Source organism: Bombina bombina, chromosome 3 (genome assembly GCF_027579735.1).
Source record: "Bombina bombina isolate aBomBom1 chromosome 3, aBomBom1.pri, whole genome shotgun sequence".
Lineage (NCBI taxonomy): Eukaryota > Metazoa > Chordata > Amphibia > Anura > Bombinatoridae > Bombina > Bombina bombina.
The window spans coordinates 159669243-159681350 of record NC_069501.1 but is presented as its reverse complement, the minus strand read 5'-3'; positions in this window follow the sequence as shown (position 1 = coordinate 159681350).

Genomic DNA, 12108 nt, shown 5'->3' with positions numbered 1-12108 from the left:
TGAAATATAAACAGGTAGGGCAGTCAGCTGAGTCCACTAAATGTAGTTGATTGCTAATCAAAGGCAGTTGGTAAGACCAATTGGAATGTTAGAATCTGGTCAGGGTGAGATGAGTTAAGTAAACAGACAATAAAATTTGGAGGGGGTTAAAACTGTGACATAAGGCAACTATAAATTTTAGAGTTATAGCAAGTATTGATAAGAATTGAGCATCACATGGCAATTAACTAGACATTAGAATTGAGACACTGAGAAAAATCATTACAATAAATGCAGGATTTAATTTTAACAGCCTAAATTCATGTGCTAAATATACATATACACAGAGAGATTTGGATTAAAATGACAGAAAAGCAGGGAATAGCAGGATTTCAATGCAGGGCCTTAATTCACATACCAAAAAAGAGAGATTTGGAGTAAAATGACAGAAAAGCAGGGAATAGCAGGATTTCAATGCAGTTGAATTTCAATAGTTGGTATGATTACATGTTTATTCATTTATCTTAATTGCTTACTGGTAAGAGTTTGGTCCCCATTTATGAAGCTGTGTAAGCATCTTTGATTATCCAATACAGACTCACTAATGCAAACTTTCAATCAAAAGTTAACAAGCTCTTTCTTAAGACTGCTGCTTCTTAACGAGTTCACAACTTTATAGGTTGTGCATGTCAAACATCCCAAACTAATTATTGTGTGATAACTGACAAGCCTGTGCAATTGGTACAGGGCTGCATGAGCGTTTGCTCATGCAATATTAAATTCCAGCAGCATGTCATGCATCAGAGCCCCCAAATGTATTTATATCTTTATAAATGGGGCCTTTATATTTTACTGAAGATTATATACAGGTATACCTCACTTTACAGCGCTTCACTTTACAGTGCTTCACTTTACAGCGCTTCGCTAATACAGCGCTTTGTGGAGCTGAAGTTCAACCTCCAAGGATTTTGAAACAGTGCTGTAGTCATCGTGAGATTGCGAGAAAAGTGACTGGCACCATATTGCTATGCTTAGTTCACTCTGTTTACATCATTACAGTATAATCTGTGTCTCGGTGTTATAGTCTGGCAAATTTTACTACAGTAATTGTCACTATTTTACAGGTACAGTATTTATTGATTACTGTGCTGTGCTAGTGTTAAACTAAATGTAGCACTATTGCACCCCTAATATATGTTAGTTCAAACATGTTTTTAAGTTTTTAAACACACTGGCAAGTGAAAATAAAGCTAAAACTGCCTTGTTTCACTTTAAGGCGGTTTTAACTTTACAGCGGGGCTCCGGTCCCTAACCCGCTGTATGAGGGGGGTATACCTGTATTTTACCACAGAGGTGTATTGCAGATATGTCCATCCCAAGGCTTGGGGTCGCAATGTTGACAGCAAAAGCATTTCTTCTGACCTTCTTTTTCTCCAAACTGTATCTGAACCAGAAAGGGATTTCTTGGATCATCCATTATGTTTATAACTCTTTAAGCAGCAAGTATATACAAGCAGATAAGTAAAAACTGAAAAATGTCTGCATGTAATTATAGGTCTGTATAATATTCTAGTAGCATTATTGTACCTTTGTGGAAAACAGATATTGAAAAGCAGAAACAATCTAGATAACTTTAAAAATATAAGTACAATTTATTTTCTTTAATAGTATTGATAAAATGTGCTTTTCCACCCAAAAAAATAATATTTCCTCTTACATGAATAGGATGGACACTCTTGTATGTAAGGACAATGACTGCAGATACAAGCACAACTGATAAAGGCAATAGTGATAGATGAAAGTAATTAGGGCTAGATTATGAGTGGAGCAGTAGTTTGCGCTCCCCCTCACATGTTAAATCTGCTAGACTTCACCTATTTGTGCACGTCGGATAGTGCGCATATTACAAGTAAAAGGTTTTCCGACACGCAAAAGCTAAACTTTTAATACCGCAACCCTGTTAACGTTTTCCCCCATAGATTTCAATGGAGAGTGAAAAGTGGAAAAAGACCTAACACCCATAATTGCACGTTAACCCGAGCGCATTTTTTCAAGTGCATTAACCCGACATGAAATATTAATATTTAACATTCCCATGTTCTTGACATAGAAGAATATGTTCTATTTCTTCTTAAATATATATATATGAAACTTGAAAAATTAGAATATCACGCAAAAGTTCATTTATTTCACTAATGCAACTTAAAAGGTGAAACTAATATATGAGATAGACTCATTACATGCAAAGCAAGATAGTTCAAGCTGTGATTTGTCATAATTGTGATGATTATGGCTTACAGCTCATGAAAACCCCAAATCCACAAACTCAGAAAATTAGAATATTGTGAAAAGGTGAAATATTCTAGGCTCAAAGTGTCCCACTCTAATCAGCTAATTAAGCCATAACACCTGCAAAGGGTTCCTGAGCCTTTAAATGGTCTCTCAGTCTGGTTCAGTAGGAATCACAATCATGGGAAAGACTGCTGACCTGACAGTTGTGCAGAAAACCATCATTGACACCCTCCATAAGGAGGGAAAGCCTTAAAAGGTAATTGCAAAAGAAGTTGGATGTTCCCAAAGTGCTGTATCAAAGCACATTAATAGAAAGTTATCTGGAAGGGAAAAGTGTGGAAGAAAAATGTGCAAAAGCAGCAGGGATGACCGCAGCCTGGAGAGGATTGTCAGGAAAAGGCCATTCAAAAGTGTTGGGGACTTTCACAAGGAGTGGACTGAGGCTGGAGTCAGTGCATCAATAGCCACCACACACAGACGGATCCTGGACATAGGCTTCAAATATCGTATTCCTCTTGTCAAGCCACTCCTGAACAACAAACAACTTCAGAAGCGTCTTAAATGGGCTAAAGAAAAACAGACCTGGTCTGTTGCTCAGTGGTCCAAAGTCCTCTTTTCTGATGAGAGCATTTGGAAACCAAGGACCCAGAGTATGGAGGAAGAATGGAGAGGACACACTGCAAGATGCTTGAAGTCCAGTGTGAATTTTCCACAGTCTGTGTTGATTTGGGGAGCCATGTCATCTGCTGGTGTTGGTCCACTGTGCTTCATTAAGTCATGGGTCAATGCAGCCATCTACCAGGAGATTTTGGAGCACTTCATGCTTCCTTCCGCAGACGAGCTCTATGGGGATGCTGACTTCATTTTCCAGCAGGACTTGGCACCTGCCCACACTGCCAAAAGCACCAAAACCTGGTTTTATGACTGTGGGATTACTGTGCTTGATTGGCCAGCAAACTTGCCTGACCTGAACCCCATAGAGAATCTATGGGGCATTGCCAAGAGAACGATGAGAGACATGAGACCGAACAATGCAGAAGAGCTGAAGGCCGCTATTGAAGTATCCTGGTCTTCCATAACACCTCAGCAGTGTCACAGGCTGATAGCTTCCATGCCACGCAGCATTGAGGCAGTAATTGCTGCAAAAGGGGCCCAAACCAAGTACATACAGTATGCATGCTTATACTTTTCAGAAGTCCGATATTGTTCTACCTGTATGTACAATCCTTGTTTTATTGATTGCATGTAATATTCTAATTTTCTGAGATTGTGGATTTAGGGTTTTCATGAGCTGTTATTATGACAAATCACGGCTTGAACTATCTTGCTTTGCATGTAATGAGTCCATCTCATATATTAGTTTCACCTTTTAAGTTGCATTAGTGAAATAAATGAACTTTTGCACAATATTCTAATTTTTCGAGTTTCACCTGTATATATATATATATATATATATATATATATATATATATATATATAATTATTATATTATCGGTTATTTGTAGAGCACCAACAGATTACGTAGCGCTATAAACAAATGCGGAGTACAAAAAAACAATTATAGGGATCAAATGGGTAGAGGGCCCTGCTAAGAGTTGCACTGTTGTAGTCACCTCTTAAGAAGGTGATCTACAAACAGCTCAACTCTTAGGCTTACATGCTAAGGGGGTTCAGGGGATAGCAATGGAGGAGAGGAACTGATATAAAGAAAGGTTAGCGTAGGTTTTATGCATCCCTGAACAGTAGAGTCTTTAGGGAGCGCTTGAAGCTTTCAAAACTAGGGGAGAGTCTTATAGAGCGAGGCAGAGTTCCACAAGATGGGAGCCAGTCCGGAGAAATCCTGTAAACGGGAGTGTGATGAGGTAAAAAGAGAGGAGGAGAGTAGGAGGTCATGAGCAGAGCGAAGGGGACGAAAGGGAGAGTATCTGGAGACAAGGTCTGAGATATAGGGGGGAGATATAGCAGTGCAGTTGAGGGCTTTGTATGTCAGAGTGAAAATTTTGTGTTTGATCCTAGAGGCAAGAGGAAGCCAGTGAAGGGATTGGCAGAGAGGTGCAGCAGATGAAGAGCGACGTGTAAGGAAGATGAGCCTGGCAGAGGCATTCATTATGGATTGTAAAGGAGCTAGGCGGCATGTGGGGAGACCAGAGAGGACAGAGTTGCAGTAATCAAGGTGGGAAAGTATGAGAGAGTGGATTAAAATCTTAGTTGTGTCTTGTGTAAGGAAGTGTATAATTTTATAGATGTTTTTGAGGTGGAATCGGCAGGCTTTAGCCAAGGACTGAATGTGAGGAGTGAAAGAAAGATCTGAGTCAAATGTGTCCCTGAGACATTGGGCATGCGGGGTAGGGGTAATGATGGAGTTGTCGACAGTTATAGAGAGATTGGGGGTGGAGATTTTGGAAGAAGGGAGAAAATAAGGAGCTCAGTTTTGGAGAGATTTAGCTTGATGTAGTGAGAGGACATCCAGGAAGAGATGTGAGAAAGACAGTTAGTGACACGGGTTAGCAAGGAAGAAGATATGTCTGGTGCAGAGAAGTAGATTTGGGTGTTGTCGGCATACAAATTATATTGGAAACTGTGGGACTTTATTAGCGAACCTAGTGATGACGTGTAGATTGAGAAGAGAAGCGGACCGAGGACAGAGCCTTGCGGTACTCCGTCAGAAAGTGGTGACAGGGCAGAGGAAGCCCCAGAGAAGGCTACACTACAGGTAGGAAGAGAGGGCTGTGTCACAGATACCGAAGGATTGGAGGGTTTGGAGCAAAAGAGGGTGGTTAACAGTGTCAAAGGCTGCGGACAGATCAAGAAATATAAGCAGAGAGTAGCGGCCTTTTGATTTTGCTGTAAGTAGTTCATTGGTAACCTTAACAATTGCTGTCTCTGTGGAGTGATGGGGACGAAATCCAGATTGCAGTGGGTCAAGGAGGGAGTTTAATGTAAGGGAGTGGGATAGGCATGCATATACTAGTTTTTCGAGAAGCTTTGAGGCAAGAGGGAGGAGAGAAATAGGGCAGTAGTTGGATGGGGAGGTAGGATCAAGGGAAGGTTTTTTGAGGCTAGGTGTGACAAGTGCAGGTTTCAGAGATGAGGGAAATATACCAGTGCTAAGGGAGAGGTTGAAAATGTGTGTGAGTATAGGGGTAAGGGTAGCAGAAAGGGAGGGGAGTAGCTGTAAGGGGATAAGGTCAAGGGGACAGGTAGTGAGGTGAGAGAGCACTAAACTTCTTCCTCAGTAACAGGGGAGAATGAGATAAGTTTAATGTTATGTGGGTTGTGGTTGATGGAGAGCATTTGAGGGGGTGAGAGAATGGAATTATGTTGAGAGCTGATTTCGTTTCTGATGGAGTCGATTTTGTTAATGAAGTGGCTGGCAAGACTTGAGCTGACAGAGAAGTTGTATTAGGAGGTGGGGAGGGCAGGGAAGAGTATTGAAAGTGGAGAACAGACGTTTTGGGTTTGAAGAAAGATTAGAGATAAGAGTAGAGAAGTAGTGTTGCTTATGGATATTAAGGGCAGAATAGTAGGAGTTCAAGATGAATTTGTAATGAAGTACGGGAACATCTGCGTAGGTACCGTGTCAGAGGAGTATGCCAGGGCTGAGGATGAGTGTGTCATTTCTGAGCTATGGTAAGAGGGGCCAGATTGTCAAGGATGGATGTAACGGGGGGAATAATAGTGGCAGATAGATTAGTCAGGGCAGGAAAAGGAAGAGAAGGATGAGAGGAGATGTTTGAGGCAATTAGCAAGCTGTTGCTGGTCTAATGACATAATACTTCTGTGAAGTTTGGTGTGAGGAGTAGAAGGAGGGAGAGTTGTAGAGAGGGATGATATGTTGCAAGTAAGTAGATGGTGGTCAGAAAAAGGAAAGGGGGAGTTTGTGAATTTTGAGAGAGTGCATCAATAGCTAAAGATCAGGTCAAGGGAGTGACCGTCTGTGTGAGTGGGAGAATCAGTCCATTGTGACAAACCGAAAGAGGAAGTGAGTTGCAGAAGTTGTTTTGCAGATGAGACAGTGGGATTGTCAAGAGGGATGTTGAAGTCACAAAGAATGAGGGCAGGGTTGTCTGAGGAAAGGAAATAAGGTAGCCAGACAGCCAAGTGATCTAGAAATTGAGTGGAGGAGCCAGGGGGTCGGTATATGACTGCAACACGTATAGAGAGAGGAGAGAATAAGCGACTCATGTGGGTTTCAAATGAGGAAAATGTGAGGGAAGAGATGGATTGTATTTGTTGAAAGGTGCAACGAGAGGAAAGTAAAATACCTACACCACCTCATTGTCTATTACCAGACCTAGGAGTGTGGCTGAAGTGGAGACCCCCATGTGACAGAGCAGCAGTGCATGATGTATATAGGGGAGAGAGCAAGGTTTCTGTTAGGGCTAGAAGGTTGGGGGAGCGAGAGATAAAGAGGTCATGTATAGAAGTGAGCTTGTTGCAAACAGAGCAAGAGTTCCAGAGTGCACAAGTGAAAGAGGTAATGGCTTTTGATTCAAGAGGAATGTGAGTAAGGTTGGCTGAGTTTTGTTTTCTGAGTCTATGGGACAGTACACATGGATGTGCACAGCTAGGCAGTTGTTGGGGACCAGGATTAGGGGAGATGTCATCAGAAGTTAGTAAAAGCAAGAGGGAGAGTGACATGAGATGAGATACAGATTTGCAGTAATGAGACTGCTTTTGAGACGAGGTGCAGGGGGGAGAGAGAGTGTTTAGGAATAGGTAAAGTTCATGAGTACAAAAGTAAGGTGAGTTTAAGAGAGATGGGCTATTAAACAGTGCAGGTGGAGAGGGACAAGGAGTAATTGAATAATGTAATTTGTTATAGAGACAAGATGCAGCAAAAAGGAATATGAATATATTGAGCATTTTTACAAAAGTGGGAACCAATTAAACACATAAGATACAGTATTACAGTAGCAATTGCATAAGGACACAATGAGGTAAATAAAACATAATATTGCAAAAGTACTTGCATTGTGTCTTGCCCCTTGCCCAATCCTTGTATAATTATATTGTTAATGCCTCACTTATAAAATGTTCACTTTAAAATGTGAACATATGTTGTTGTAGCAATGCACATCCCAAGCTGATGTTAAAATATATAGGCAGGGAAGTCAGCTGTTTCCACTAAATTACTTAATTCATAAATCAGAGGCAAATGAAGGGCCAATTTAAAAGTTAGATTCTGGTCTGGTCAGGGTGAGTTAAGTAAACAGACAATAACATTTGGAGGAGGTTAACACTATGGCATAAGACAGCTATAAATTTAAGAATAATAGCAAGTATTGATAAGGATTGAACATCACATAGCAATTAACAAAACATTAGAAGTAAGACATTGGATAACAGTCCAACAAATGTAGGACTATATTAACAACCTAAAAACACCAGAGTGCAGTGAATACTTTGCAGATTGACAGGGACTCTATTTACGTACCAAAAGAGAGTTACAGGAGAGGAAAAAACACCAGAGTGCAATGAATACTTTGCAGATTGACAGGGACTCTATTCACGTACCAAAAGAGAGTTATAGGAGAGGGAAAAACACCAGAGTGCAGTGAATACTTTGCAGATTGACAGGGACTGTATTCACGTACCAAAAGAGAGTTACAGGAGAGGAAAAAACACCAGAGTGCAGTGAATACTTTGCAGATTGACAGGGACTCTATTCACGTACCTGAAAGCAGAAGAGAGAGAGTAGGGTTAGCTTGATGTAGTGTGCATATAAAAAAAAAAATATATATATATATATATATATATATATATATATATATATATATATATAAAGCAGCAACAAACCAAGCTTTTCCCAAAGCATATGATCAAATTTATTGACGTTTCGGGAGATATGTTTCCCCTTCTTCAGGGGTTCTGAAGAAGGGGAAACATATCCCCGAAACATTACAACTGTAAATCTATTTAAAAATGTTAAATCAAGTAATTATATTTCTAATTCTTCCTATCTTATTCAGCTTTGTACATCTGGTATTCCTCCATGGAATGTAAAATTACATATGACCCTGATTTTAAAATATACAAAAATACTATAAAATAGCGTTCTATCTTGTATTTAGGCTTGGTGAAATCATGACGGGCATATTGCTTTAACTGAATTAAATCTTATACTTGGTTTAGAAAAACAAAAACATTAAATCTGACGTGGGTGTTATCTTGGTAATGAAGAAAAATGTATAGAATGCCAGATGTCATTATAATGCACAGTAATATAGATCTCCCATGTTCATTTGAAACACTGTATAGTTCTAATTACCAGGAGGCACTGATAATATCATAGGACATCTTTAGTTCATCAATTCTAAATATTTAAACAACCAGGCAGTAACTAATTAAGAAAAAAAAACATTTCAATTTCCCTCTGTGTACAAAGAAATATAGAAATTCTACATGTAACATATTTGTGATGAATATGTATTTAAGATAGAATAGAAATAATGCAACATCTGGGATTATGAATAACCCAATCTAAACCTTTACTAGTAAAAGCTCTTTTATTTCAAACAATATTTCTATCAAGAGATTGTTGTTGTTATTTGTAAGTTAGGATCTTTGCAAAAACTGTGTCTTTTCTACTTGTGATGCATAATGCATCATTCAGTTTTATGTATAAATCTTTTTTCCTTGTGTCAAATAATTTACCTTGTAAGGGATAAATAATAAGACATACAGTTCTGCCTATATATTGTGAGATTGCTACCGCATGTGAATCCCTATTATTTATACAAGAAATGTATATAACTTTACATATATCATAAAAATGTGAATATAAGTGAAAGGCACCTATTGTAGGTAAGACACACTCAAAAATGAGTGTGATATATAGTCGTGCCACAATATATAATGTGAGGCCAATATGCCAAGTGAAGGGCACTATATGCCTAAATACCATATATATAAAGTGCTAACATATGTAAACAATATATGCAATGTGAAATTGCTAACAGTGATAGCGTTTGTGATGTATCAAATAAACACAATACTAAAATATAAACACTATAGGTGATATCGAACCAAACACCATCCGGGGTTCAATCCAGATTACAGTTCATATAATCAGATGATGAAGTGGCAGCTGTGCTCCTTCTGGCACTGACGGGCAGCCAGCTCACACCTGTGGCACTTTTCAAGTGCTTTACATCTAGTAAGTGACATCTTGATATGTGCAGGAGCATTGGTATTTGACGTATTCACACTATTGTGGTGCCTCCTTTCTTTTCATCATTTTCTACAGATCTCTGCTGGCTGCCCGTCAGTCCCAGAAGGAGCAGAGCTGCCACTTCATCATCTGATTATATGAACTGTAATCTGGATTGAACCCCGGATGGTGTTTGGTTCGATATCACCTATAGTGTTTATATTTTAGTATTGTGTTTATTTGATACATCACAAACGCTATCACTGTTAGCAATTTCACATTGCATATATTGTTTACATATGTTAGCACTTTATGTATATGGTATTTAGGCATATAGTGCCCTTCACTTGGCATATTGGCCTCACATTATATATTGTGGCACGACTATATATCACACTCATTTTTCAGTTTGTCTTACCTACAATAGGCGCCTTTCACTTATATTCACATTTTTATAATATTTTCTTATAGCATTGGTGTAGAGCGACTATTTTTATATTCTAAGAGAATCACTGTTGTATTTTTATATATTTTTTTATATATATTTTTAATATTTTATATCACTGTTTATACATTGTTTTAGATGCAAAGCAAAGAGCTACGTAATCAGAGTCGTTTGACGCTAAGTAGCTGTGAAAATCCAATGGAAATCTCTGCACCTTCAAACAATGCAAATCTATCTATGACTCAATTGTTCTGTAAACTTGAAGATGCACTGAAACAGGAACACAGACACTGGTGGGACATTGACACCTTAAAAAAGTATAAGCAGAAGGGACATATCCCTAGGGGTTTAAGACTTTCTAAACTTTGCTCATTTACTAATAATGAAGAGTTAACTTCATTCTGCTAAATGGCAGAATTTATTATCTGAGTGCTCTTTCAAATTAATTGACCTATTGATTGAGCATAGAGAGATGCTATTGAGGAATACTGAATTATCTATAGAAGAGCTTCAAACAGCCCTTGTTAAATATGAACAGCATTCTGACTATGAAAATAAAAATAAGGAGATTTTAGAAAGAACGTATAACTATCAGAGAAAACTAATTAAAATTAAAGCTAAAAAATTAGCTAGGGATGAGAAAGATTACTCAGAAGAGAAGGATGTATTTATACTAATAAAACTACTACTGATGCTAATCTTGAAGAGAATCAGGAATCTGAGGAGCCTTCTACTAGTAAAAATAGTGACAAAGAGGACAAGTGGGTTAAAGTGGAATACAAAAAACCTAAGGATAAGAAGAAAAATATGACCCCTAAGAATAAGAATAATTTTTTTAAGAAATGTAAATAAAAATACTACTAAGGGACAAAATTACCCCACATGGAGACAGGATAATTATTCCTATCCCCAAAGACATTTTAAAGATAATTTTAGAGATGAAGAGAATGAATGGTATAGAAGGGAACAATATAGAGATTATAGCAACACTAATTATAGACAGAATCAGTCTGATAGAGTTTATTCCAATAGTAAGTCCCAGTACAGAGAGGAGATACCACAGGTTTTTCAATTCAACAAAAAAACAAGATCATTACAAACACCAGCAGAAACATTTACCCATCAGATTAAAACAAATGGAAACAAAATATACAAAAGAAGAGTTTTTTACTCCTCCAAAAAAAAAGAACTTATGCCAACGTGGCAGCAGAGGGAGAGCAAAATCTACCAAAAAGAAGAAACTTACAAGAATAAAAGAGGGTATATTCAACCTCTCTAGCCACGTATTAACAAATGAAGAAATTTGTGTGCTTAGTAGAGGACTATCTTTTTGTCCTTCTAACGAACATAATATGTTTGATCTTTTTGTAGACTTAAATAGGTTTATTAGAAAACTGTTACTACATCTCAAACAGGATAAACAAGTCTCTATAGTTACTGATACTACGACTGAAAGACCACACACTGATATTATATACTTTGAACCTGAAGAACTGTGTGACTCTCTGTTTGATGATTTTGTTCACTCTAATTTAATGTTAAAATCCAATTTTAATCCCCCTAATACAAGTCATCATATCCAAATTTTTCAGGATTTAGTCTTGAAGGATTTTGGAGCTATGAATAATAATAAAAATAAGACTTCTAATTTGAATATCTTTGAATTTAAAGCTCTATCAAATTTGGCAAAAAAGGACTCTCTGGTGATTAGACAGGCAGATAAGGGAGGTGGGGTGGTATTGCAAGACTGGGGTGACTATTTAAATGAAGCATATCGTATTCTATTAGATACTGAATACTATAAGAGACTTTCTTATAATCCTACAAAGGAATATTTGACTAAACTTGTCAAATTAATAGATGATGGTTACTTTAAAGGCATCCTAACTAAAAAAGAAAAGCAATATATTTGCCCAGGTACCCCCAGTCTTGCATACTACTACCACCTCCCTAAAATTCATAAATGCAAAACTAATCCACCAGGTCACCCGATTATTTCGGGAATTGGCAATCTCACATGCAATTTATCTGAATATATAGATTGGTTTTTAAAAAAAGTAGTAAAGGGTTTACCATCATTTATAAAGGATACACCAGACCTTATTAACAAATTATCTAAATTGAATAATCTTGACACTAAAAACTTATTGTGGCTTACGTGCGATGTATCTGCCCTATACTCTAATATAGCACATGGTTTAGGTGTACAGGCTATTGGGGAATTTTTAAATAGAGATAT